The sequence below is a fragment of the Lactuca sativa genome, chromosome 5, assembly GCF_002870075.4.
Source record: "Lactuca sativa cultivar Salinas chromosome 5, Lsat_Salinas_v11, whole genome shotgun sequence".
Lineage (NCBI taxonomy): Eukaryota > Viridiplantae > Streptophyta > Magnoliopsida > Asterales > Asteraceae > Lactuca > Lactuca sativa.
Window position 1 is genome coordinate 199,442,236 of NC_056627.2, and position 26,420 is coordinate 199,468,655.

General features: G+C 37.8%; 2 non-coding genes across 2 annotated transcripts; both read right to left on the reverse strand.

Moving 5' to 3' along the window:
- Positions 1–2,880: 2,880 nt before the first annotated feature.
- TRNAS-GCU (transfer RNA serine (anticodon GCU)) lies at positions 2,881–2,962 on the reverse strand. The gene has a single exon. It is a non-coding gene; the product is annotated as a tRNA-Ser (tRNA).
- Positions 2,963–3,648: 686 nt separating this feature from the next.
- TRNAA-AGC (transfer RNA alanine (anticodon AGC)) lies at positions 3,649–3,721 on the reverse strand. Its single transcript has one exon. It is a non-coding gene; the product is annotated as a tRNA-Ala (tRNA).
- Positions 3,722–26,420: the final 22,699 nt, after the last annotated feature.

Below are 26,420 nucleotides of genomic sequence, written 5' to 3' on the forward strand. Positions count from 1 at the left end.
AAAGACACTTTTTCTCGGGACTCCGGGAGCCTTGGGGCTTCCTTCGGGAGCTAGGGGGTTTATCTAGGGTTTAGGGGACTCAAAAGGGGCTAGAGAGAGAAAGTTCTTAGAGAGAGAGTGGAATTTGGAGTGAAAAATGAGGCTGCCTTCGGCCCCCTTTTATAGCCTGCGAGGACGCTGGGCGTACCTCGGACCTACGCGGGGCGTAGTTATCGGATAAGGTTGCCAACGAGCCTCCAGCTGTCTTACACTCGGAGCAGATCAGAGCGAGGGTACGCGGGGTGTACAGACTTTGGACGCTGGGCGTAATGCGAGGCGACGTGTCCTTCATCCGAAGCGAGCCGTGATCAGCAAGCGACGGTCAGGATTGAGCCACGTCATCGATCGAGCAACAGATTTCGCAAATTGCATTCTCGACTTCTAAAAATCATAACTTTCGCATACGAGCTCCGTTTTCGACATTCTTTATATCCACGCGAAGGTGGGAACATAATCTACAACTTTTCTTTAGACTTCGTCGGCTAATTTTGACTCTATTTTAAAAGTTATATTATTAACAGGCCAGGACAGGATTGGTCCGTTAAATTCTCGTAACTTCTTCATCCGACGTCCGTTTTCGCCCATCTTTTTCTCGTTACGCTACTCTTAACGAGATCTTCGATTCCCATTCATGTCGTGTCGGCTAAAAACCGGTCGTTCTAATATTCGAATTTCGGGTTGTACACTGCTAATCCCAAACTTTGAAAAATCATAACTTCTTCATACGAAGTCAGATTTGGGCGTTCTTTTTATCGATGTTCTTAATTTAACCTATTTTACGACTTTCGTTTAGAGCGCTAAGGCTAAATCTCTCGCTATCGTAAATTTACTATTTACGCTTCCTGGTATCGTGCCGATTCTGTCACGAAACTTCGACGGGTCATAACTTCTTCGTTATAACTCGGATTTCGGTGTTCTTTATATCCCCGGAATGCTTCAGGCTTATCTCACACTTTAATTTTGACGCTTATTTTTATTCTTTATTAATTATACATTTATAATTAAATAATAAGCGCATAAATACACATAATTCACCTAATACTCAAATATTTCATCTTTATTACTTCAAAAAGAGTTACAATAGTTGAACTAGACTATTACATTGTTAAAAACGCTTAGCCCCGAAACCCGGGCGTTACAGCCGGCCCATTGGATATGATATCCTAGTAGTTGGTATTATGTTGAGTATAAGTTAGTTATGCATGCTAGTTTGATAGGCTAGAGGGTAGTTCTGTAGGACTACCTGTGATATTATCTGTTTATCTGTATGTGTACTTATTTGTTATATATCGACATATTATGTGAGATGGGTTGAGGTGATACTGCTCCGTGTGGTAACCAACAAACCCGGGAGTATTCCAGATACGAGCTGAAAGTAGACTCGTATTATGAGCTCGATGGCAAGTCAGATGTGAGTTGTGGGCCCGTAAGGCAATCCAGACTCACATTGTGGGCCTAAAGGGTAATCTAGTCTGTAAAACTGTAGACCTAGTACATGTTGTTATTGGTATTTGTTTTATGTGCAGTGTATCGGTATTTTGGGGGAACTCACTAAGCTTTCGGGCTTATAATTTCAGTTTATTGTTTCAGGTACATCAGGGGATCGTGGCAAGGCGAAGGCATCATCGTACATATCCTCATGTTTCTTTATGTTTCTGGGAAAACTCTGATGTTTTACATTTTGAAAACAAAGTTGTAATGATTTAAATGGTTTGAAATGTTTTTTTAAAAGTTCAAATTTGGCTTGTAATTTTTTGGTGTTACAGCAAGAAACGAAAGGGAACCCACCAACAAGAACCCTTATCCCTTTCCTTTGCCCTTCCCTTTCCTCGATGACCCTCCTCCACCCGTCACCACTGCACCTTCAGCCACCTGCAACTCATCGTCATTGAAGTTCAGATCTAGATTTTGGTTTCGAATACAAGATTAGCAACAATAAAAAAATATGGATTCAAGGACTCCGGTGACTTTTTGGGATTCAAGTTTTGAAACCATGTAGCAACCTTTCTTAGATCTATGGGGGATGAGATTCATAGGAGCCATCTCGTCTTCCATCTCTTCTGTTTTTTAATGTATATTATTTCTGCAAATATATAATGGTCTCAATGTATATATTTTATGTTTTTTTATTTGTGGACTTGACCTTGAAATAAATTGTATGAATTTTGTTGTTTTGATTTGTTTTTGACCCAGAAATCAAACGATCACCTATTGGATTTGAATGTATTTTATTTATGGGTTTGAATATATTTGATGTATGGATTTGAATGTATTTCTAGGATTTCTGTAAATTTTATTATTTTGCTTTTTTTCCCCTTCTAGATTTGGTATCAATGTTACTAGCAAATACTTTGAGTATTTTTTTTTCTTGGTGGGGATAAGGTATTTCTTGTTGGCCGAAAATTTTGACGTGAGATGGTGGCCAGTGGTATTTGCCAGATGGTGCTCGAGGAAGGGAAGAGATGAATTCTCCAATTTCATAAAATCAAAATTAAAATACTTGTTGCCTATGTTAATATTAGTAAATTATAAATAATAAATTAAAAATGAAAATTTTGAAGATAAAATAGTCTTTTTAAGTCTCATAAAAGATCAAGGGCATAACAAAAACATAAAGATTAAAAAAAAAATCTATGGATAAAACATGCAAATAACCCCTAACCATAGGGTCCATAATTTACTCTTAATCTTAATTCATTATTAAAAAAGAAGATAAAAGTAAATATAAAACATGCAAATAACCCCTAACCATAGGGTCCATAATTTACTCTTAATCTTAATTATAATTTACTCTTAATCTTAATTCATTATTAAAAAAGAAGATAAAAGTAAATATTAAAACGTCGCCTGAGAGATTCGAACTCTCGCGGGGAAACCCCATGTACTTAGCAGGCACACGCCTTAACCACTCGGCCAAAGCGACTTTATTAACTGCTATTTAAAGCTGAATTTACTAAACTAGAAGTATATCTCAACGATTAACCTTTTGTTGATTTTAACAATTTTGACTTCTGCCTTTGTTGCTCTGTAAGTCTCTTGCTCTCTAAACTCAAACCAAATTGGAACCTTATTCTGAAATTTTACAACTAATTAATGGACCTGAATATATATATATATATATATATATATATATATATATATATATATATATATATATATATATATATATATATATATATATATATATATATATATATATCGAGTTATCTACTACAGTTTTCTGCAAAAACTAGTTTACAACAAAAATAAATTAAGGAGAGATGGACTTCTTTTACCTTTATAGTAAGACAAAACATAGGTAAATAAACTATATAGTTTTATTCTCATAATTATATTAAATTAGTTATTTTCATTTAAGGTCTTTTTTCCTCGTTATTTTATCTCGTTGGTTTATGATTATTTATTAATGTTGTCATTTTATTAAAGTTAAACTAAGTTGTCATAACTGCTATACGATTTCTTTTTTTGAATACGTATTTTGAGAGTTGAGACGGCATGTTTATGAAGTTCTGGGCGGGTAAAAGAATAATGAAGAATTGTTTAAGGACTTGATGTGTAACTTTCCAGAACTCCAGGGTTACAACTTGAAAGAAAAGAAAAAAAACAAAATGGAGATGCGGGGTATCGATCCCCGTACCTCTCGCATGCTAAGCGAGCGCTCTACCATCTGAGCTACATCCCCTTTTGCTATTTTTAATTAATATACAGGTATATAATGTATTAACGTATTCAAGTAACACTATATAATTTTGTTTGGGATGTTTTTAAAACTGTATCAGTTAAAACCACTTTATTAGATAACATAACATAAAAAAAAACTGAAAAACGACGAGTGCAGTATGTTAAGAATAACTAAGTATCATTTTGTATATTATCATATTTCATGAGTAAGTCTAACATAATTATCAAACTCGTTATTCATTTTATTTAAAAAGACATTGCGATTTAAAAGAAACAATAGCCATCAACGCATATGTTTTTTTGTCTATAAAAATGATTGTTAATGTGATAGCAGTGATAGATACGATACGTGTCACGTGCGATGCTCTTTATGTGTAGATTAATAAAAAAAACTATGATATTGTATAATGAAATATAAAATTGAATATACTAAAAAAACAAACACAATCAATATTGGAAATACAATTGTTATATCACAAGTTAAAAATTAAGGTATTGTAAGAAATATACATGAATACATAAATATAACATAAAATCTATAAAAATGCAATCATTAATCATAAATTTGCAAACAGTTATATTTATATAATATTGATGTTTTGTTCATATATCATTTTTATTTTCATTTTATATCTAAAATGGTTTTAAACCATCTACAATATTCATTAACTCAAATGTTAGTGAAAAAAATCATCATCATACTTGATAATATCATTGTTTTATTTAAAATATCAAAGTAAGGTAATGAAAAAAAAGACATATATGAACACAATATAAATTATAGTAAATCTTGTTTTTTGAATCGATTAGATTGTCCTTGACTAAATAACAAAATATGCTAATTAGTGAACTTAATTAGTGAACTTGTTCAGACAGTAAAGTAAAACTCTCAAATTATATAAAAATATAATGGTTATACGATTTCTAAAATACAATTTTTTGTAATATACTCAATACTTGACATGTCATATTCTTTTAGTTTTTTAAAGTATCACATAATAAAATTGATTGAAATACTTGTTATAAACATGTTAAAAGGATAAATTTAAAATATCTAAACTTTATATAATTTAGTTAAAATAAATAAAATTATGATATTTAATATGAAAAGTTATTCAAAATGTAATAGTTATTTATGTAATTTGGCTATTAAAACATTAAAAGGTAAATCGTTTACCTACACTCTAAAGTCTAAACTAAAAAAAATCATTTCCAATAGGCAAGCTACTACTTTTACCAAAAATTTATATAATAGCTTAGGTTAGAATGTGTTTGGCAAAAACCATATTTGGCACAAATGAAACATTTTATTTCTCAATGTCCAAACAAACTAACATTTAGTAGTATAGAAACTAAAGATAAAGGAATTTCAAAGTCGTAGTATGGTGTTTTGAAATTGTACTACATGTATATAAAAGCGTAATAACATGACATACTTTACTTGAACCTTTTTATCAATGGATTTTTTAATGTGTGCCATAAAGACACGTATAATAAATATTAATTATAAAAAATATTATCACAATTAAATTCAAAATACATTTATTATGGAGACTATTAATGCGTTTCATATTTAATTATGGTAATATTATAATTAATGTTTCTTATATGTGTCTTATGACACATATTAGAAAAATCCTTTTTATCAATCATATAACGTATGGAAAGGATAAACACTCTAAATACAATTATAAGAAATCAGCAACTAATTATCGAAATTGTTGTCTTGATTAGAATATCTCACAAAATTATGGAGGTAATCTTTTCCATACTTATTTTCCAATCATTATATTTTATACAATTCCAATTCCATAACCAATCTCTAATATGTCGAAAACTTTCTAGGTGAATATATTTTACTAGTTTATAACCCGTGGGAACCACGGTTACAATAAATAAATTTTCATAGTAAAAATTCATAAATTATTTATAAATTACTTTAAATAAATTATTAATTATAAGATATATAAAAATCTTAAAGTTATTATAACTTCAAATTTAAAATATAATTAGAAAAAGTAAATTTGAATTTTGAAGGGTTGCCTAATATATTTCTTTAACATGTGACATGATATTAATGAGGAATTGTATTAGAGTGACACTTGTCAAATGGAGATTAAAACTATTCATTTATTAGAATAGAGATTTATTAGAATAGGGATATGATTTAAATTAATAAGGATAAATGATAAAATAGTAATTTAACTTTGATAAAAAAAAATATAATTTATAAATGTTACGTTACATATTACTTTTATCAATTTGGACAATTTTGACTACAACCACCATTAAGAATTCAAGATATCCTAACGATGATCACTTAAGATCAATATGTACTCGTCGCATATCTAAAACGATCTATAATATGAAAGCTTTGTACTATAACAAGTCACATTTGTTTGGACCATTACATTCCCAACCCCTACATGATAATGATAATTCATGATATATAAATACCATGTAATGAATTAAAAAAAACATGATCAACATCTTAATGCACCAACTATACATCATAATGCATATATCAATATATGCAATGCAACTGTAACACCTTGTTTCGGGTCGTTGCATAATTCGGGACCGTGAACCGATGATGTAAGGTTTAGAGGTTTAGAGCCATTTGTTGGTGAACAATGTGAGTTGTTTGTACCAAGTGTTCGGTTTGTGTTTTGGATCCCAAGGGTATATTAGTAAAGTGGTGGTGTCGACCTTCTCTTGAATTTAAGGATTTTAGTTTGATGTGTTTTAAGTCAAAAGTAAATATATAGGGTTGTAAAGCTCCTCAACACATTTATGTGGATATAAGGATCGTCGAAAACGGAGTTGAGATGAAGAAGTTATGACCGTTTGAAGTTACGAGGATTTTAGGCTAAGCTGTGTACGTTGGGCGTACATGGAGTACTTTGGGCGTACAAGGTTCGAGTTTGATCGCAGAACGTGCCGAATGCTGGGCGTTCGAACATTTGGGACAAACCTTAATTTTTAGGGTTTGGACCCTATTTAAACACTTTATCTTTCTCTTGGACCTTCTTATCATCAACCTCTTTCCCTTTAGAGACTCCCTATGAAACCCTAGCTTGCTCTTGTGTGTTTTGAGCCTTGATGGTGATTTTTTGGTATTTTGATACTCTTTGAAGAAGGAAGATCTTGGTGGTGAAGCTTTGGTTGGATTAGAGCTTAAAGATCCAGAGTCTTCATCAACTTTGCTAGCATTTGAAGGTATAAAGCTCTTATCTTGATGATTCCAAGTGTTAGATCTATTTTAGGGCTTGTTTTAAGCTTAATATGGTACCTTGAGTAATCCTTGTAAGTATGAGCTACTCTTGGATGCTTAGAATGTTAGATCTTAGCATTTTTGATGTTGTTAGGGCATAAAAATGTCATCTTGATGGGTTTTGATGAACCATGAAAGAGTTGGTATCCATATTATGGACTTAGATGAATAAAAACGGGCATTGGATCCCATTAAGATGTGCAAAGGTGTAAAGTTGCCAACTTTATGTATTAAGACTTTATTTAGCAGTAGATCTAAGGTTTAGGTGTTATGGGCTTAATGGATTAAGTCATTCGGATTGAGAAATATAGACTGACCAGTAAGTTGGGCGCACTTTAGAGTACGTTGTGCGTACTGGGCTAAACATGCGTACGCCGGGTGTAAGTTTGGGTAAGATGGGTGTACTCACCAATTGTTGACTTTCGTTGACTTTTTGTGATTTGGGCCATACTTGGACTATTAGGGTCTTGGGCTTTGTTGGGCTACTAGCCTTTCTGACTTTGGGCCATTTTGAGGCTTTGGTCCTTCTTGGATTTGGTCCCATATTGCACTTTGGGTTTCCTTTAAAAATTGTGCCACTATTGGGATTTTAGTGCCATTGAGTTTGGGCCTCAGTTACTGGGCCAAGTGAGGGAAGGGTAAAATGGTCTTTTACCCTGGGTGTTGGACAAATAAACTAGATCCCCGGTTATGGTTTATGGACCAATTATTAAATGGGATTTTATTTGATTGGTTATCACGGGGATTCTCCGGTTTAGCAGCCCGAGCATCTGTTTGACTGACAATAGACTGATGTGAGTTTGCTCACTATACTACAAGACACTAGGATATGTTATGTGCTTTATAGTCTTTGTGACTCCTGCTATATGTGTTATATGCCTGTGTGATTGTTTGCTATATGTATGTGGGGTGAAACAGACCTGGTACAACCTTGTACTAACATATTAGTTGAAATATACTCGGTTGTGAAATAGACCCGGTACGACTTGGGCCGACACATGAGTTGAAATAGACTCGGGTTTTAAATAGACCTGACACAGCGTTGAGCTGGCAGATATGTATGGTATGCAGTATTTTGGCGAACTCACTAAGCTTTGTGCTTATGGTTTATGTTTAAAATGTTTTCAGGTACTTTCGGTTGGAGAGGGAAGGGCCCAGCTTGATTACAACGCACCCACCTATGTTTTCGTACTTTATGATTTTGGGAATTGTACTCTGATAACTATTTTTACCCTGATATACCTTTGAATGATTAAATTGATTAAATGGTGTTTATGGTTGATTTAAAAAATAATAATACCTTATAATTTTTGGGATGTTAAAAGTTGGTATTAGAGCATTGGTTTAAGGGATTTGGGCATACCTTCGGGTGTGTCTGAACTGAAATTGAGGGTTTGGTAGATTTTTCATAAAAAATGTTTTATAAAAAGGACTTTCTAATAAAAGAAAAGGGGTGGTACGTGCAATCATCCGAGCTCAAGTAAGTGATTTATGGAATACCCATACATGTTTGTTATGATATATGTTATGAGAATTGCATGCTAGATTAGGTTTAGGGATCTGCTCAGGATTTTCTGTTAGGAGATATGCCTTTGTATGCCTTTTGTTTGAGCTTTTGAGTTGCATGCTAGTATGGATTTCAGATGATTGTATGGATTGTCCTGATATGTGATGCCTGGTAGCCTAAGAGGAATTGAATGATGTTTTAGATTCAAAATATTTTTTTTTGTAGTAAGTGAGCTTGTGATATCCTCTGTTCGGCTGGCGGTTTAGAGTGTTATTGCCCAAATGCTACTTGTTTTGTGCTTTATTTGATTCTTGATGATGTGAATTAACTATTAAGTGAATATGTTAAGTTGCATGCTGCACATGTTAATTAATCTCAGAGTTATTGACTTGACCTTGTTGCACAACTCTTGTCTGAGTCCAACCGTTGTAGGGATGAGTCTTTTACTCGAAGGATTATCTAAGATTTATTGCATGTAATTATATTCATGAAGTAGTTAATTGACATTATTGGGAGTTCTACAGCAGCTGATGACAGGGTAAGGTTGGGAGCCTAAGAAAGCCTAGGAAGTGCTTTAGTGGGTTGGCTGTGCTACCTAACGGGTATCTGGAGTACCACTTTAGGAAAGTAACTTGGAGGATTTAGGATGATTCTTGAGAGAAGTATGGATAGGTGTGGAAGGTAGTATTGGGCCCGTATTGCTGAAAGCACATGATCCATACTGGACTCGAGGACAGTCACGAAGAATCTAAGAAGTATGTGGGATGAGGATTCTTTAAGCATGTTTTGATCATTATGCGGCTGCTTTTCAGAATGGTAATGAGCACATGTGAAGGAGGTTCAGGTTCTAGTTTGGGCTCAGGTGCTGGTACCGAGTTGATGGATGAGCGCATGCGGGAGTTCGTCTCATCGGAGATCACCCTCGGTATTTTTGAGCAGACTGTTGTGATTTTTGGTACGATCAAGGATAGGATCATGGAGATTTTGGATGATCGTCTAGGCACGTACAACACTAGGATTATGGAGTTGTTGGATGAGTGACCCGTGGCCTTTTAGGCTGAGATTCAGCTGGACAGTTGTGAGTGCGGACTCCCTTACTTTGGGAGAGGGTTTTGTTGGTTTTGTAGCATGCAATAGGCAAGGAAATGAAGAAGGCGAGGTATCATGATATGATGCGGGATGAAATCGGTGATTTGATAAGCTTTTCAAGGTGAAAGACCCTGAATCATATGTTTGTTAGAGCCCGAGAGCGGGAGATTGATTTGGAGCACCTCGAGAAGATGAAGGTAGATCAAATTCAGACCACAATAGGCCAGGCGAAAAGGCCCAAGACTCAGGCTTCACGTTTAGGAGGCCAACAAGGTCGAGGCCGTTGTGCCAAGTGTGGGAGAACCCATGTGGGAGGCTGTCGGGAGATAGGGAGGGGATGTTTCAGTTGCGAATTTATGGGTCATTTCAGTAAGGATTATGTCACAACCAGAAAATTAGGGTTTAGATTTATATCATTGTACAAGATAACTTCTCCGTGTAACCTTGTAACCCTACGTTTGGTATAAATCAAATTTTAATGTTATTTAAGTTTATACAGCTAAGAATGGTGATTCAAATCGAAACCACCTCGTGTAGCCTAAAAACCTAACCCAATAAGCTAAGTCCACTCAACTTTGGGCCTTGGCCCAAGCCCCTATATTTGGGCCAAGACTCTCTTATTGGGCCCTAATGTGCCGATAATATCTAAATTTGGTCCTTTTGGGCCGGAAACTCTCTTTTGACATGTATGTGCCCCAAACCTGCCTCCATCACCCTTAGAGCGTCCTTTACGAAACCCTAGAAATTCTTTAAGCAACTTTGAGTGTTTTGTGCTTTTTGAAGTTTTGGAAGGAGAAGGAAGGAGGATCCAAAGAAGAAGAAGAAGATCCAGGCTTTTGGGGGTCAATCAGAGCATATAGAGGTATTAAAACTCAAACTCTTGTTGTTCCTTCAGTTGAATCTCCATAAAAGCTTAATCTAGTCACTTTTGGGCCATTTCTAGAGCTATTAGTGAATGAGAGCATGTAGGGATAGAAGAACATCAAATCTAGTTATTTTTGAGCTCTAAAAGCTCAGATTCATCAGCTTTATCAGGACAAACATGCATGCAAGCCCTAGATCTACACTTTTGGCTTATTTAGGGCTTTTAATCCTCATTTGATCATGCATGCACGTAAAGTTGGAAACTTTACGTGTAAAACCCACTCTAGGAACCCAGATCTATGAATTGAAAGCCTTGGAATGGATAAAAATCAAAGATATAGTTGTGCCATGCAAGCGCCTCGACGAGTTGTTCATGAGACTCGACGAGTCGAGTCGCGAGTCCCCAAATTTATCCCTTTTGAGAGATTACGAGTGGAATCAGTGAGTAGGACGTGGACTCAGTGAGATGGGACACGAACTCAGTAATGGAGGGACTCGGCGATTCCAAGGCAATCTTCTTGCCTCAAGAACAGCCTCGACGAGTTGTTCATCTACTCGGTGAGTCACAGACTAGACGCGTTCATAAGATAAGGATGGACTCGACGGGTTGTTCATACAACTCGGCGAGTCGGATGAAGTTAAACTGGATGCCATTAATAGAGAAGAACTCGTCGATTCTTTGCCAAACTTGACGAGTAATAGAGAATAGTGGATAAGAAGAGAGTGTAGGGACTCGACGAGTTGGTGGCCCAACTCGGCGAGTCTGGTCAACTAAATGTTGACTTTGACCAAGGGGTTGACTTTGACCAGGGGTAAAATAGTCATTTTACCCTAAGGGCATTTATCAGTACCTGATCTAGTGTTTTGGGATTTGTAGCCAGACAGTTCCGGAGCAGCAGTCAGCCAGTTTTAGAGTTAGCATCTCAGCAGCCAGCGTTACGAGGTGAGTTTTCCTTCTAGTAGGAATGGGTCTACGACCATAATGCTGGTCCGTCTAGTTAGCAGTAGTTCCGAAATTTGGTCTGATGCAGTAGTTCAGTGTGCTTGATGTCTTTGTGATTCAAGCATGTCCTTGTGTTATGTGTTCCGGACTTCGGTCCGATGCAGTATGCAGTATATGTGTTTACGCTAGGTTATATGTTTTTGCTATGCTATGTTATGCTCAGTCAGTTTCCGAACTTCGGTCCGATGCAGGGGACAAGGTCCCAGTCAGTTCCGGATTTCGGTCCGATGCAGTTAGTTCCGGACTTCGGTCCAATGTAGGGGACAAGGTCCCAGTCAGTTCCGGACTTTGGTCCGATGCAGTTTCCAGACTTCGGTCCGATGCAGAGGGAAAGGCCCAGGTTAGTTCCGGAATTCAGTCCGATGCAGTTTCCGGATTTCAGTTCGATGCAGTTTCTAGACTTCGGTATGATGCAGTGGGCAAGGCCCAATAGTTGTTTATGTGTTATGGTATGGTATGTGGTAGTTTGGGGGAGCTCACTAAGCTTCGTGCTTACAGTTTCAGTTTTGGTTTCAGGTACTTCCGCTAGTAAATGGAAGAGCTCGGGATGATGGCATCGCACACACCACAACTTCAGTTTATTCTGGGAGTTTGTTTCGGATTTTGTTATGATTGATACAGTCTTGTTTTGCCACAATTACTATGACATTTGAGTTACTCATTCCATGGTTTTTATTATGTATGATACTTGATGATTGATTTTTAGGAATATTAAAACAAAAATTTTTGGGTCGTATTTTGGGTTGTTTCAAGTTGGTATCAAAGCTTTGGTTTGAGGGATTCAAGCACACTTGCGGGTGTGACTGGACTCAAACTAAGGAAATAGTAAAAAGATTTTCAAACGAAAAATGTTTTTCGAAAGAATTTTTGAAAAAGAGACTTAAAAAGAAAAGAGTTTTTGAAAACAAGAAAAGGGTGTGGTGCATGCGATCAGCCGAGCTCAAGTAAGTACTCCCAAATTACCCATACAAGTTTATGTTATGATTATCAGTTTCAGTTTCAATAGGACAACATGCTAGAATAGGACTAAGGATCTAGGAGGATGTCTTATGTGCTGTCACACCCCAAACCCGAGAATGGCGGAAACGTTCTGGGGTGGAGGACGTCATGTATGTATCACAACAATGTAAAGTAGTAAACAAGCAACGACATCATCCATTTCATTAATAGAATAATTCTGTTTACAAGTGTGTTCTTTCATAGTATAAAACAACATAATGAATACTCAAAATAAAAGACGAGTTTTGACTGCTCCGTCTTCTCTAAATCTTGCATCGGTACCTGCCTATTTGTAACCTGAGAATACAAGTTATTTTGAAAGCGAGTATCAGCAATAAAGCTGGTGAATTCATAAGTATTTTAATGTTATTGCTTCAAAAAGTTGTTATGAAAGATTGGAGAATGTTTGATGAAACATTTAGTATAAGTATGAAAACCCTAGAAAATGCCATATTTCCTACTAGTATAAAAAGTAGTCTTCTACCAAGACCCGAATGTTTTGAAAGCAATCTTCTACCAATACCTGAATGTTTTGAAAGTAGTCTTCTACCAAGACCTGACTGTTTTGAAAGTAAGCATCACTGTAGATGTGACAGTTTTTCCCTTGTTTAACTATTATTATAAAAGTTATAGTCTACCTTGTCTTTTATGTGTATGAGTCACAATATAAAGGTAATAAGGAAAATAGTTTATCTATATCGAATATGTTTTTAATACTCCCTGTGAGTCTTTTGTTTAAGTAAAACTGGTTAAATGGGTGTTTATCCCGAATTGTGAACATGCTAATAATATCCCATGGTATAGTTATTACCTCCTGAGCATGATTGAGTTAAATGTATATTACTACGTACAAGAGTTGTTGTTTCCGTTGTTTGTTAGTTTCTCTTAACCATACTAGACGTGGTACTAATGTCGACATTTGTCACCCCAGACCTACCGGTCTAACTGGAGCATACAGTTTAGGTGCGGGTTCGTCAAACCCGTATAGATCTATACACAAATTCATGCTCTCCCTCCAGGAGACTCTGGTTAAAGATGGGGACTTTCGTTTTGGTACTAACAAAGCCATATGTCTCACACGATTGCTAACAACAAGTTCACGAGTAATATATTGAAATACCTTTTGTATGAAAAGATTATCCTTGTTATGAAGAATGCATACTTGTAAATAAAACGTTGGTATAGACTCATGAATGAACTGACTCTTGCGTGATTCCTTGTATTAGAAATAATGTTTTGTATCCCCTAAACTATTCCTATAATAGTTTACTGGAATGTAATTGATGAGTGTCCAAGTAGGTTTATACACCCTTGCTACCCAAGAGTGTTGGAACTGAACTAACTGATGGAACTTTTATGTCTATATAGGTATACATGATCTATATAACTGATATTTAGACGACATTCGTACGAATAATTGATACCCTAAGGCCACATCCCAACGAGAACATAAAAAGAAATAAGGCGTGCTAGTCGTTCCAAGTCTTTTAAACCTTTCTTATTTAACTATACATATATAGGCAAGCATTTAACAATATAAAAGTATAAAAGAAGTTTTGTAAAACCTTTGAAAAGTTTAATGAATAAGAATTTGTGAGTTGATGTCAGTTTATAAAACGATTCGAAAACAGTTGACAAGACAGTTTAAGTGTAAGAAAACCTTTGTTTGAAGCACAACTATAATAGATTCAAAAAGGAAACATACAGTTTGTAAGACAGTTTCTAAAAGTTTTTTAACATGTAAAAACATTTGAGAAAGCTATTTGAAGTACTCTGTTTGGTGAAACGACTAAAAGTGTAGTAAGTCCAATTGTATGTTAGTTATAAATCACATGTGATTGATTATATAACCAAAAAGTATAACAAAGATTTATGTCTTTCACACGGGGATTACCGTGTGTTTACTTGTATTCCCCCCCCCCCTAAAAGTGTATAAAAAGCATTGATAAATATTTAAAAGTGAAGTTTGTAGGGTATGAACTCACTTGATTGAAGTGGTTGATTTGAAGTAGTCAAGAGAAGAATCGAGCAGAACTGCGACAGGAAGAGTTCAAAACGCGGGAAAATCTCGGGATTCTCGGGAATCTAGGGAACACCAAACCTTCCTTCAGGACTTGAAGGTGAAAAACCAGGGCTTTGGGAGGGTCTCGGGGGCTTAAATGCAGAGTTTCGGCGCGAGAAAGAAGGGAACTGAGCAATGAAACCCGGAGCCCTTGAAATCTATTTATAGGGGTATTTCTAGTGTGCCACGTCGTGGCTAAGGCTGGCCACATCGTGGGGAGAAAGTATTATCCTCTTCCATTGATTGGACGCCCTCAGTCACTTTCCGGGTCGCGACAAAACTGTGCCACGTCGTGGCAAGCCTGATAGCCTCGGATTTCGGGCCTCGAACTTGTAAAATCCATAACTTTTGCATACGAGCTCCGTTTTCAACGTTATTTATATGCACGCGTAGCTGAAAATATGCTCTACAACTCTCGTTTAGACCTCATCGGCTAGTTTTGACTTTATTTTTAATTATTTATTTTTAACGGGCCGGGACACGAGAGTTCCGTTAAAAATCCATAACTTCTTCATCCGATGTCCGTTTTCGTCAGACTTTCCATCGTTGCACTACTATTGTTGAGACCTTCGATTCTCATTTAGGTTGTTTTGGCCAAAAGTCTCTCGATCTCTATTTCGAGTTTTTAGCTGTCTACTGCTATATCCGGATCTTGGAAAAATCATAACTTCTTCATACGAAGTCAGATTTGGACGTTCTTTTTATGTACGCTCGTGGTTTAATTTTATCTACAACTTTCATTTAGATATTTAAGGCTAAAAACTATTGTATTGAAACTTCGTGTTTTTCATTTAATCGGTGTTGCCGGTTTTGTCGGGATTTTAGAATGGTTATAACTTCTTCGGTATAACTCGGATTTTTGTGTTCTTTATATGTATGAAAACCTTGTTACGATTCCTACCACTTGATTTAACCCAAATAAGATTTTAGGAAAGTTATATTTTGACCTAAATTTGACTGGTTTTACATTACATTGTCTCTAGATATCGGGTTGTCACATCATCCCCCCGTTAGAGAGAATTTCGTCCTGAAATTAGAGTTTAAGCAGAATTGATAATCATGCTACGGATAGAAGTTTTATTTGCCTCTCGTGTTCTTAAGTGAACTTAGGTCCTCGCTTAGCATTCTAGTGAACCTTTCACTATCGGGATACGACTTTTCTTCTTTCGGTTGACTTCACTGGTATGATAACTCCTCTTTGTCGAATGTATGTTGAGTGTTTTTGTGGTCTGTGAGAGTATTACACCTTGTGCCCTACAGGTAGTGTCTCCAGATCTTCAGAGCAATTACCATTGCTCCTGACTCAAGATCATGTATTGTATAGTTAACTTCTTGTGTCTTAAGCTGTCTTGAGGTATATGCAGTGGCCTTTCCTCTTGTATAAGAATGCAACCAAGCCCTTGGTTGGATGCATCGCCTTTCACCATGAAATCTTCTATCCCCTTTGAGAGGGATAATATCGATGCGGTACACCAGGCTTACTTTAGCGTTTGGAACGCTCTTTCTTGTTTACAGACAAGTCTGGTGCTCCTCCAAGTGAGAACTTGGCCCAAAGAATCCTCTTCTGTGGAGTTCGTGAAGCTTTCTGGGAAGTTCCAGTATCTTAGTTGGAGTTAGAAGATAAGGTGACTTGGCTACTGGGGTAGCCCTTGTAACTAAGTTGATTCTGAACTCGAATTGACGTTGTGGTGGTAATCACGGTAGTTCTTCTGGAAAGGTGTTGGGAAAGTCGCATACTTTTGGGATGTTCTGAATGTCCTTCACTTCTTGGCTCGTATCGACGATGTGTGCAAGGAATGTGTGATATTCCCTTCGTAAGCGCTTTTGAGCTTAAATACACGAAATGATGCGAAGGTTCGTACTTGATTTGTCTCCGTAAATAACAACAGGTTCTTTGATAGGGAGGTTAAGATGAACTGCCTTATCAAAGCACCTAATGTCGGCTTGATGTAGACTTAGCCAACTCCTATTGATTATGATGTCAAAACCTTGGGGGTGGATTAGATGTCGTGAAGATCTAAAAGAAAGTATGACTACTCATGAATTAGGGAAAAGGATAGGTATTTCTAAGTTTATTCTCACGGAAGCACGATCACTCGCAGTCTTGGGCAGTCTCCGTCCTGAAGTTCATAGTAGAACTCATACCTGGTTCATCAATCATAGTCTCGGGTATACGAGTCGTATATAATTAAGATTGAAAATATGGGTCTTTGTATTGAACTTGACGTACTGCACGAGTGGTACTTCGGGGAGGTTTGCTGAGGTTTCTTTGGAAAGGATAAGAAACATGAGGTACTCTACGCATGAGTACTTCGAAGTTCTGAAGTGATAGTTTCGTTATAAAGATGATTTCGGAGAAAGAGATTTACGTACGAAAGTGGTATTGTGAGGATCAAATAGACTCTGATCGTATGATGAAGTCGGAATCACTTGGAAATAAAGCCACTAGATTTGATCATAAAGGCGTTACAAACAAGACACAACAGTGCAACTTTTTAACAGAGTTACAGTACTTTAGAGTAACTACAGGAATACTGCTGCGAACAAACTATACTACAAAAGGCAAGTATATGCAGCACGAGGGTCCCTTAACTGACGGGATCTCGCAAAAGATAAGACTCGAGTTGCACTAGTTTTAAACATGTTTTAAAACATACATAATACTGACGATTGGAAGTGAACCTATACTATAGTAGGGTCCTTCGTTGCCTCTTTCCATTATAAGGTCAAACTCCTCCGGATTCACCGTCGTTCTCCTCTGTTGGGCAGTCCCTCTTGAAGTGTCCCATTATGCCACATAGATGGCATATTCGAGAGATTTCGACATTGGTGGTTGAAGTAATGTGTTGGATCCGAGTCTTGCAGTAACGTACGGTGTGTCCCTTTTTATTGCAGTTTAAGCACTGCATTTTCCGACAAGGTCCATGATGGTGATAGTTGCATTTGTTGCACTTTGGGAGATTGTCAGCATACTGTCTGGCTGAGTTAGGGATAACTGGGATACTAGAAGGGATGGTAGTAGGAGGTACAGAAGTCGTGGCCGCGAAGGCTGCCACAGTTTGTTGTCTTTTGCTCGCCCCTTAGGGTGATTTGCCTTTAGCCTTAGCCCAGAACTTTCGTTTGTTATTCTTGGGCTTGGGATTCGGGGTGTCGTGGTAGTTTGTTTCTCGTTGAGGTACTTGATTGTTACTTGGATTGGAATTATTGTTAACAATCCCACTAACATTCGCGTTGTTAGCGTTAAGGTGGGTCAGAACAGCTGACATGGCAGCCGAGACTGCAGCTTGAAAGGTAGCTGCATCAATCTGAAGAGTTGGTGTTTGGTTGATGGGTTGATTGTTTTTCTTCGGCGACATGATTCCTGTTACATGGAAAGAAAATGAATTTGTGAGCGAGTATGGTTGAACCTAGAAGTAGTTCAATCGTTCATGTAAAGAATAGATGTATGTTCTCGAAGGTTTGACCTACATCCCTATGATGCAGTCCCAGTACGGAATAGGAGTATGTTCACGAAGGTGTGACCCACATACCTATGATGCAGTCCTAGTATGGAGTAGAAGTAAATTAATAGAATAGTCTCAAAATGCTTATCTTCCAAACCAGGGTATTATTGGTTAGTGGATAACATGATCCAACCTTTGAAAGAGACATGGAAATGATTCCGGAGTTAAATTACCATAGTCCAATAACTTGACTAGATGGGGTTTCATATAGACTCCAATGAAAGCATTTGAACAAATATTGGCACGGAAGTTAGCCGACTTTCGATATCATTGATGTTTAAGATTTAATAGGTTTAGGGAAATTGACCTTGTTGTAGGTCTTACATCATATTCGGAGTAGAAAAGTCTTCGACAGCATAAAGACTTAAATAAAAGTACTTACAGTACAAGGTAACTACATAGAAAGTACTACACAGAACATAGACAGGAACACAGTTCTTTAAAACAAAGAAGGAAGTAAGGTATCTCCTACTGGCGACGGTCACCCCTATGGTGAACCCTTAGTTCGGTTAGTTGACGTTCCATATCAAGCAGGTATCTCTCGTACACCCTCTGGCGTACTTGGAGCTCTATGACTTCGGATCGGGTTTCAGCTAGTGCTTACAGCAGGGTCTCATGGTTTCTCTCAGATCTCTCACTTGTGATCAAGGCGATTGGTGTGAATGGTATGCATTCTTGCATTGGTATTAACCTCTTTGATACGTTGGAGAGCCGTCCTGCCCTGAATTTCGTTTCGGGCAACTCTACGGATTAGGATTGGTAGAACTCTGTCTGCTGAGCTCCCTTCGTTTACGTTGTAGAAGCTTCGATCTCCATTAAACGGAATAGGTTGATCTTGCTCGTCGCTCCATGTTTCCAAGCATTCTACCCAAGGAGGCGTCGGGCCATGAAAAGCGGGACGAGGGTTAGGATTTAGAAATGGAGCTATCGGGGGTAGGTTCTCAACCTCGGGTTCGGAGTTATCAACATCCGAAAGGTTTTTAGCATGGTGATCATTCAAAGGGGTTGGATGATCATTCTCGGGTTCTTCAAACCATCCAACATTACCTTCGTTCGGAAGGTACGGGTTGCCGTGGGGATGGAGTCCGGCCATGTTATCTACACGAGAATTAGGGTAAGGAAATAACTATTAGACGAACTATCTAGATAATTATTAGAAAATCTTCATTAGTTACATCGCTATTTGTAAAGTGCATACCAGTCATATGTAATCTACACTGGATAGGCTTTCGAATAAGTGACCTTAACTCCAAATTCACAAGGAATAGGGGTAAAGCAAAAATTTCACCGATTCTAAGTCTATAACATCCTAGTTGCATATAGCCTTAGTGTATCCACTTAGCAACTATCAAATTAGGAATGAAGATCCTTTTTAGTTCTCAAGTAAGTAATTATGGTAACCCAAAACACCTCTATGGTATTTTAGACTTAGGTTCAGTTATAATGTTCTCATTGTGGTAATGTTGGTAAGTTTTTAGACTTGTTGCCATATCACAACCATTCTTGGGCATATGCTAATCACTCCTCGGACCAGCATAGTTGATCAGGCTATGCCACTCCCAAGACTGACTATACATCCCCAAGCTTACTTGTGATATTCAACAATCGTAATACTTTTGTTCTTGTCGTTGTGACACAGATTTTAGTATGAATGCAGGCACGTATACTTACTTAAATATTTTATTATTTAAAAGTATAAACTCCAAGTCAGAGTATTTTTTTTAATCCCATTGTATTTATAGTTAGTATACCTTTTATGGGTTGATATACTCAATTCACTATAAACAATGCTCTGATACCAATCTGTCACACCCCGAAACCGAGAATGGCGGAAACGTTCTGGGGTGGAGGACGTCATGTATGTATCACAACAATGTGAAGTAGTAAACAAGCAACAACATCATCCATTTCATTAATAGAATAATTCTGTGTTGGGTAGCAGATTTGTTTTGTATTGCGTCTTTGGGCTCGGTTTATAGTCCAGTTTTGCACTCCAATTTGGGCCTGTCCAACCGTGAGCTTGTAGGGTTTACTATATAATAATGTGCTTGCATGCATATTAGGTTAACGATCTAGAATACGATTTACAGAATTACGATAGCTTTGCAGATTTCTTTATCGTTCTTGTAAACCTTTAATCCTCTACAGTTGTAGTTCATCGAGCTCTTCTGAGGATTGTTTATAATCATTCGACATTGTTCGATTCATTCTTGAGTTATATACTGTTTTCGTGTTCTTGCTGTTTACTCTTTATTTTACATGTTTAAGATCTAATCGATCTTCAAGTTAGTTTTTAACTTATCAATTGGTATCAGAGCAGGAGGCTGTGTAATCGATACACTTCTGTTCTGTGAAAAAGGTTTCGATTAGGGTTATTCCGCAATTACTGATATTTATTGAGCCGTCATCTCATTATTGACGTATCTCGATATTTATTGTTTTGCCCTAATTTGATTTATTACAAGTCTGATCTTTGAACAAGTTATTCGATCATTATGGACGAGTCGCAATCGAATCCCATCAATATTTCAAACATCATTGGATCAACAACGAAGATTCCCATTCTGTACACCCATGATTATGAAGTCTGGGCGCATCACTTTGAAGATTATGTTATAAGATCTGAGGATAATGGATACCTCATCTGGGAAGCAATCATTAATGGACCGTTTTCTCATTCTGCAACTTCAAGGATTATTAAAACTCAAAAGGAGTATAATGATCTTCTGAAAGATGTTAAAGATATTGCGCAAGATGAAAAGGATAAATTTCAGTGCAATATCAAGGCGTTAAGATTGATCAGATTCGCCCTTCAGTCCGACACTTTCAGGCTGGTAAGTTCATGCACGACGGCAAAAGAAATATGGGACAGGTTACGTGAACTGTACTCTACAGACGAAGATCTAGAACATTCCATTCAAACATTACTCTTGTCTGAGTTTGGTGAATTCAGGCAAGGAACTGAAGAAACCGTGACCCAAACGTTCGATCGCTTCAATCATCTTCTTAGCAAGATGATCAAACATGACATTGAAAGAAAGCTTATTGAGCAGAAGGTTACGTTCTTAAATGGTCTAAGATCAGAGTGGAGGGCAGTCGTGTCCACAGTTAAAGCCCACGAGCAATTTAAATCATATTCCTTGGCGAAACTGGTGGGCATTCTCAAATCTCAGGAGAAGATTGTGTTGCAGGAGAAGAATGTGGTTTCAAGCCTAGGTTCGTTAGCCCTCCTGTCCAAAAGTAAAGCTGTGATGGAAGACGAAGACCTCAACTTGGAAGATTATGACCTCACGTCTGAGGATTATGCTATGATGGTGTATAACCCCAAGAGGTTCATCAAGAAGAGATTTCCCTCCAACAAAAACCGAAACTGGCAGGGAAGTTATAGTTCTGAAAAGGTTAAAGATGAACCGAAGGTTGAAGAGTCTAAGAAGGAACCGAAGGCAGAAGGTGATTCTGGAGTAAGCTGTTACTATTGTGGTGGAAAGAACCACTATGCAAAGGATTGTGTCCTTAAAAAGATGGCTGAAAAGAATGAGGAAGCTTTACTGCAGAAAAAGCTTGATGAGATAAGGAAGAAGAAATCTACCGCTAACCCTTCTATGAACGCTCTAATTGTGCAGGGTTCGGTTGCTGATGACGAGTTCGGTGGCGTGGAGGTTTGGTCAACCGACTCTGAAGATGATGAAGTGAGGAAGCCTTCTCATGGAAAGGCTTGTGTGGCTAAAGAAGAAAGCAGTGGAGGGAAGTGCTTGATGGTGTCCGACGTATCTCAGATGAGGGGATACAACACTGATGGTGGGAGTAATGAACCGAAGGAGCAACAGGATATGTGCTTTACAGCTAAGCCACTCAGCGTGCAGTTCAACGAACTTGACGAACTGATCAAGAAGGTACAATCCATCTTTGTCTCATTTAAAGTCCCACAAAGCTCATATGAAAAAGAACTAAAAAGTGTTAATTCAAGAATCACTCATCTAGATAGTAGTTTAACTCAAACTCGAGTCACCAATTCTAACCTAACTGACCAATTAAGCAGGGTGTCTTCGAAGAGTGAGGAATGGCGCATGTGGATCGAACTAAAGGAGTCGGAATTAATCAAAACAAAAGATGAAAACATTTATTTACAGAGAGACAATTTAAAGTTGTTGAAACAGCGAAATGTTTTTTGTTTAATTGCCAAACGTCTTTACACTAATATTACTCAGCTTCATTTGGATTGTGAAATAGGACAAAAGATTCATTGCATGATTTTACCCTTCCTTGAATTTAAGGAGGATGAAATTGATGCTGAAGCGTATAATTGTGAGAGTGTTATTTCATCTGAGGACGTTAATCCGACGTACATGTATGGACTGGACAAAATATAATCTTTCATTAAATCCAAGGACCATAAGGACATGCTTAAAAACCTTTTGGATGAAAATGATAAACTGAAACTGAGAACCGAAACCATACAAAAATTTGATTCTTTAAACGCCAACTTGAGCTCAGAAAATAAAATTGATGTTGAAAATGCATTTGAGCTTAATGAGGACGATAATATGAGTGAAATTTCTGTAGAGGACACGGTTGACTGCTCAGAATTTGTAAAAAGCGAACCCGAAAACCACAAGAATCTAATTTCAGAAAATTCAGTAGAGTTCGCTCGTTTGTCCCAACAAAAGTCCCCGATTCTTGCAGAGAAGGCCGTAGTATATCAAAAGGTTAGAACCACTCCAAATCAGGTATACAAGGTCACAAGCGTAACCGAACATCAGACTGCTGAACTCACAGCTATTGTAAACGAAGACAATGCTGATGGCTGTGACGAATTCTTCTGGTCAGCTCCCATTGACAATGCTGATGAAACTGTAGGTTTGTCTGAAAGAACTTCATGGAAAAGCAAAGGCAGATATGTGCCAGAACCTTTGAATAAACCTGATAACTTCGATGTGCCAAGTACTAGTGGTACGAAAGATATTCCTCAGGAAAAAGAAATTCCTGCAAAAGAAGTCAAATCCCCAAGTGAAACCTCATCAGTTCGGAGTGAACCAGCTAAAGAAAAACCGAAACCGAAAGCTAACATCCATCATCAACCGAAGCAGATGAGAGATCAAAAACGTCAAAGGAATCAAAGATACAGGAAGAATCTCTCTGAAAGAAAACAGTTTTGGCATTCTCAGAATGCCTATTTCTCGCATCAAGACAAGAACTTAAAGTCAGAGAAGAGTCCTGTTGAATCTCAAGAGAGCAACAACAACCGAAAGCAGAGGTTCGGTTCGGAGAAAAATATCAACCGAAAGTAAAGGTTCGGTTCAGAAAATGATTCCAACCGAAAGCAGAAGTTCGGTTCAGAGAACTACATCAACCGAAAGCAAAGGTTCGGTTCTGAAATCAAAAGAGATCAAAACTCTAGTGTCAGTCCCACTAATGATCAAAAGCAAAAGGGTCACCTAGAGTCTCCAGTCAAGAAGTCATCTCAATCTAAGCTCTCTCACTCTCACTCTCCTAATTCTTCAAATGCTTCTAATTCCTCTCAACCTCGTTCTAAATCCCATTATGTTTCCTCTCAAAATTCTCAATCATCAGCAGAACAAAAGGGAAAACAGAAGGTTTCACCGTCTGAACCAGAGTCAAAACCGAAAGAACCAAATCCTAATAAAATTAAAGTTTTTACCATCAAAAAGAAAGATGAAACAACTCTAATTAAACGAACATATCTTGTTGACATCTCTCTTACTATTCCTGTTCCTGTGAAAGGCTCACGAGGACCCAAGAAACTTTGGGTTCCTAAATCTGCTTAATTTTTGCAGGTTATCAGTGACGAGCAGTTTGACGAAGAATGGTACATTGATAGTGGCTGCTCTTGTCACATGACAGGAAGGAAGGAAGAGCTAAGGGAATACAGGTCTCTTTCAAATGGTGGAAACATCAAATTTGGAAACAACTCCTTCGGCACCATAAAAGGATATGGAATGATTACTAACAGTGATTTCACGATAAGGAAGGTTGCATACGTGGAAGGGATACAACACAACCTCATCAGTGTATCTCAGCTTGTTGGAGGTACCGATCTCAAAGTCTCGTTCGATGATGAGGGTTCTGAAATAATTGAGAAGAAGACGAAAAGAGTTATTCTCAAATCTGAACGCAAAGGTGAAATGTTTCCTCTAAACCTCAAACCCATCAAAGGAAACCCATCTATCTGCTTGTTATCAAAAGCGCAATCTGACGAAAGCTGGTTGTGGCACCGAAGGCTCTCTCATCTTAACTTTAAGGAAATCAACAAACTTGTCACTGGAGGTCATGTTCGAGGTCTTCCACTGCTCAAGTTCGATAGAGACCATCTGTGTGCTGCATGTGAAATGGGGAAGCAGAGTCGTCAAAGTCACCCATCTATAATAAACACTAAAGTTGTTGAACCACTTGAATTACTTCATATTGATTTGTGTGGTCCTTCATCTATCAAAAGCATCAGTGGTAGCAAGTATATTCTTGTTATTGTTGATGACTTTTTGCGTTTTACATGGGTGTTCTTTCTGAAGCTTAAATCTGAAGTGACTCCTAAGCTAAAGGTGTTCATCAAGCAGATTGAAGTACAACTAAAAAAGGTCGTTCGCAACATCAGAAATGACAATGGTCTGGAATTCAAAAATAGAGAATTCGAAGAATTCCTGCCAGAAAAGGGAATTAGTCACAACTTCTCAGCTCCCTACACTCCTCAACAAAACGGGATTGTCGAAAGACGAAACCGATCTTTGTGTGAAGCCGCCCGAACCATGCTAAGTTTCGCTTCCTTACCTCTTTATTTTTGGGCTGATGCTATTTCTGCTGCTTGTTTTACACAGAACAGGTCATATCTCAACAAGCGATTCTCGCTCACTCCTTATGAGATTCTCAACAACAGGAAGCCCAATGTGAAGTTTTTCCATGTGTTCGGTTCTAGGTGTTTCATTTTCAATTCCAAAGAACACCGAAACAAGTTCGATGTCAAAGCCGACGAAGGGATATTTCTGGGATATTCTCTCACTTCTAAGGCGTACAGGGTATTAAACAAGCATTCGAGGAAAATCGAAGAGACTTACTACGTGACTTTTGATGATAGCTATGTCAAAAAGCTAAAGGCCAATGAAGACACAGCTGGGGAAATCTTTCCTCAAACTGGCCAAGTCACAGTCTCGATCGCTCATTTATTCGAGAAGTTCATGGAGCTCTTTGATGAACCAGAGAAAGCAACTCTATCAGAAGCAGGCGCAACAGACAACAAGGTAGATCAAATGAAGCAAGTTGTTGAAGACGCTGCAAGAAGAATGAATGAAGGAGAATCAAGTTCTGACGAACCTCCATCACATAATACTTTAGTCGAGGGGGAGGATCAACCATCGTCAACTCAGCCGACCTCACAAGTTGAGGGGGAGCCAAGCACTTTGCCAACCGAAATCACTTCACCAACCGAAAGTGCCACACCATCCGAAGGTGCATCAACGCCTGAAAGCTCCACACCTCAAGAAACCTCTGAAGCTCAAAACATTCTTGAAAGCTCATCTATCGAGGGGGAGCATGCTGATATGTCTTACGACTATGAAAGCCAGTCCGAACTAGAAGAAATGATAAACGCTGAATTAGATCCAACCTTTGATCCAAACTACCCACCTCTCACCAAATGGACCAGAGATCATCCTGTCTCTCAAGTTGTTGGTGATGTATCTGAAAAGGTTCTGACTCGATCACAACTCAAGGAAAAACAGACTTCCTTGTTTTCAAAAGTCGAATTCTACATGTTCAACTCATTCGTATCAAAAGTTGAACCAAAGACAGTTAATACTGCTCTTGATCACTCCGATTTGGTTCAAGCCATGCAAGATGAACTAAACGAATTCGAGAGGAACAAAGTCTGGCGTCTTATTCCAACTCCTCCAGATGCCTCGGTTGTTGGTCTTAAATGGGTCTTTAGGAACAAAATGGACAAGGAAGGAAACGTAATTCGTAACAAAGCTCGTCTGGTCGTGAAAGGCTACTGTCAGGAGGAAGGGATTGATTATGAAGAAACGTTCGCTCCTGTAGCTAGGCTGGAATCTGTAAGAATATTTCTAGCCTATGCTGCCCACAAAAACTTTGAGGTTTACCAAATGGACGTCAAGTGTGCATTCCTCAATGGTGAACTCGAAGAAACTGTGTATGTGGAGCAACCTCCTGGCTTTGTAAATGAAAGGTATCCTAATCACTGTTATATTTTGGATAAAGTCGTGTATGAAACGCTGACTAAATTTTTAAAGATGTCCAAATTCAAGCAAGGTTCGGTTGACCCAACCTTCTTTCGCAAGAAGGAAGGTAACCACCTTATGATCGTTCAAATTTATGTCGATGATATCATCTTTGGCTCAACGAATCCTAGCCTCACAGCTGAATTCAGAAAG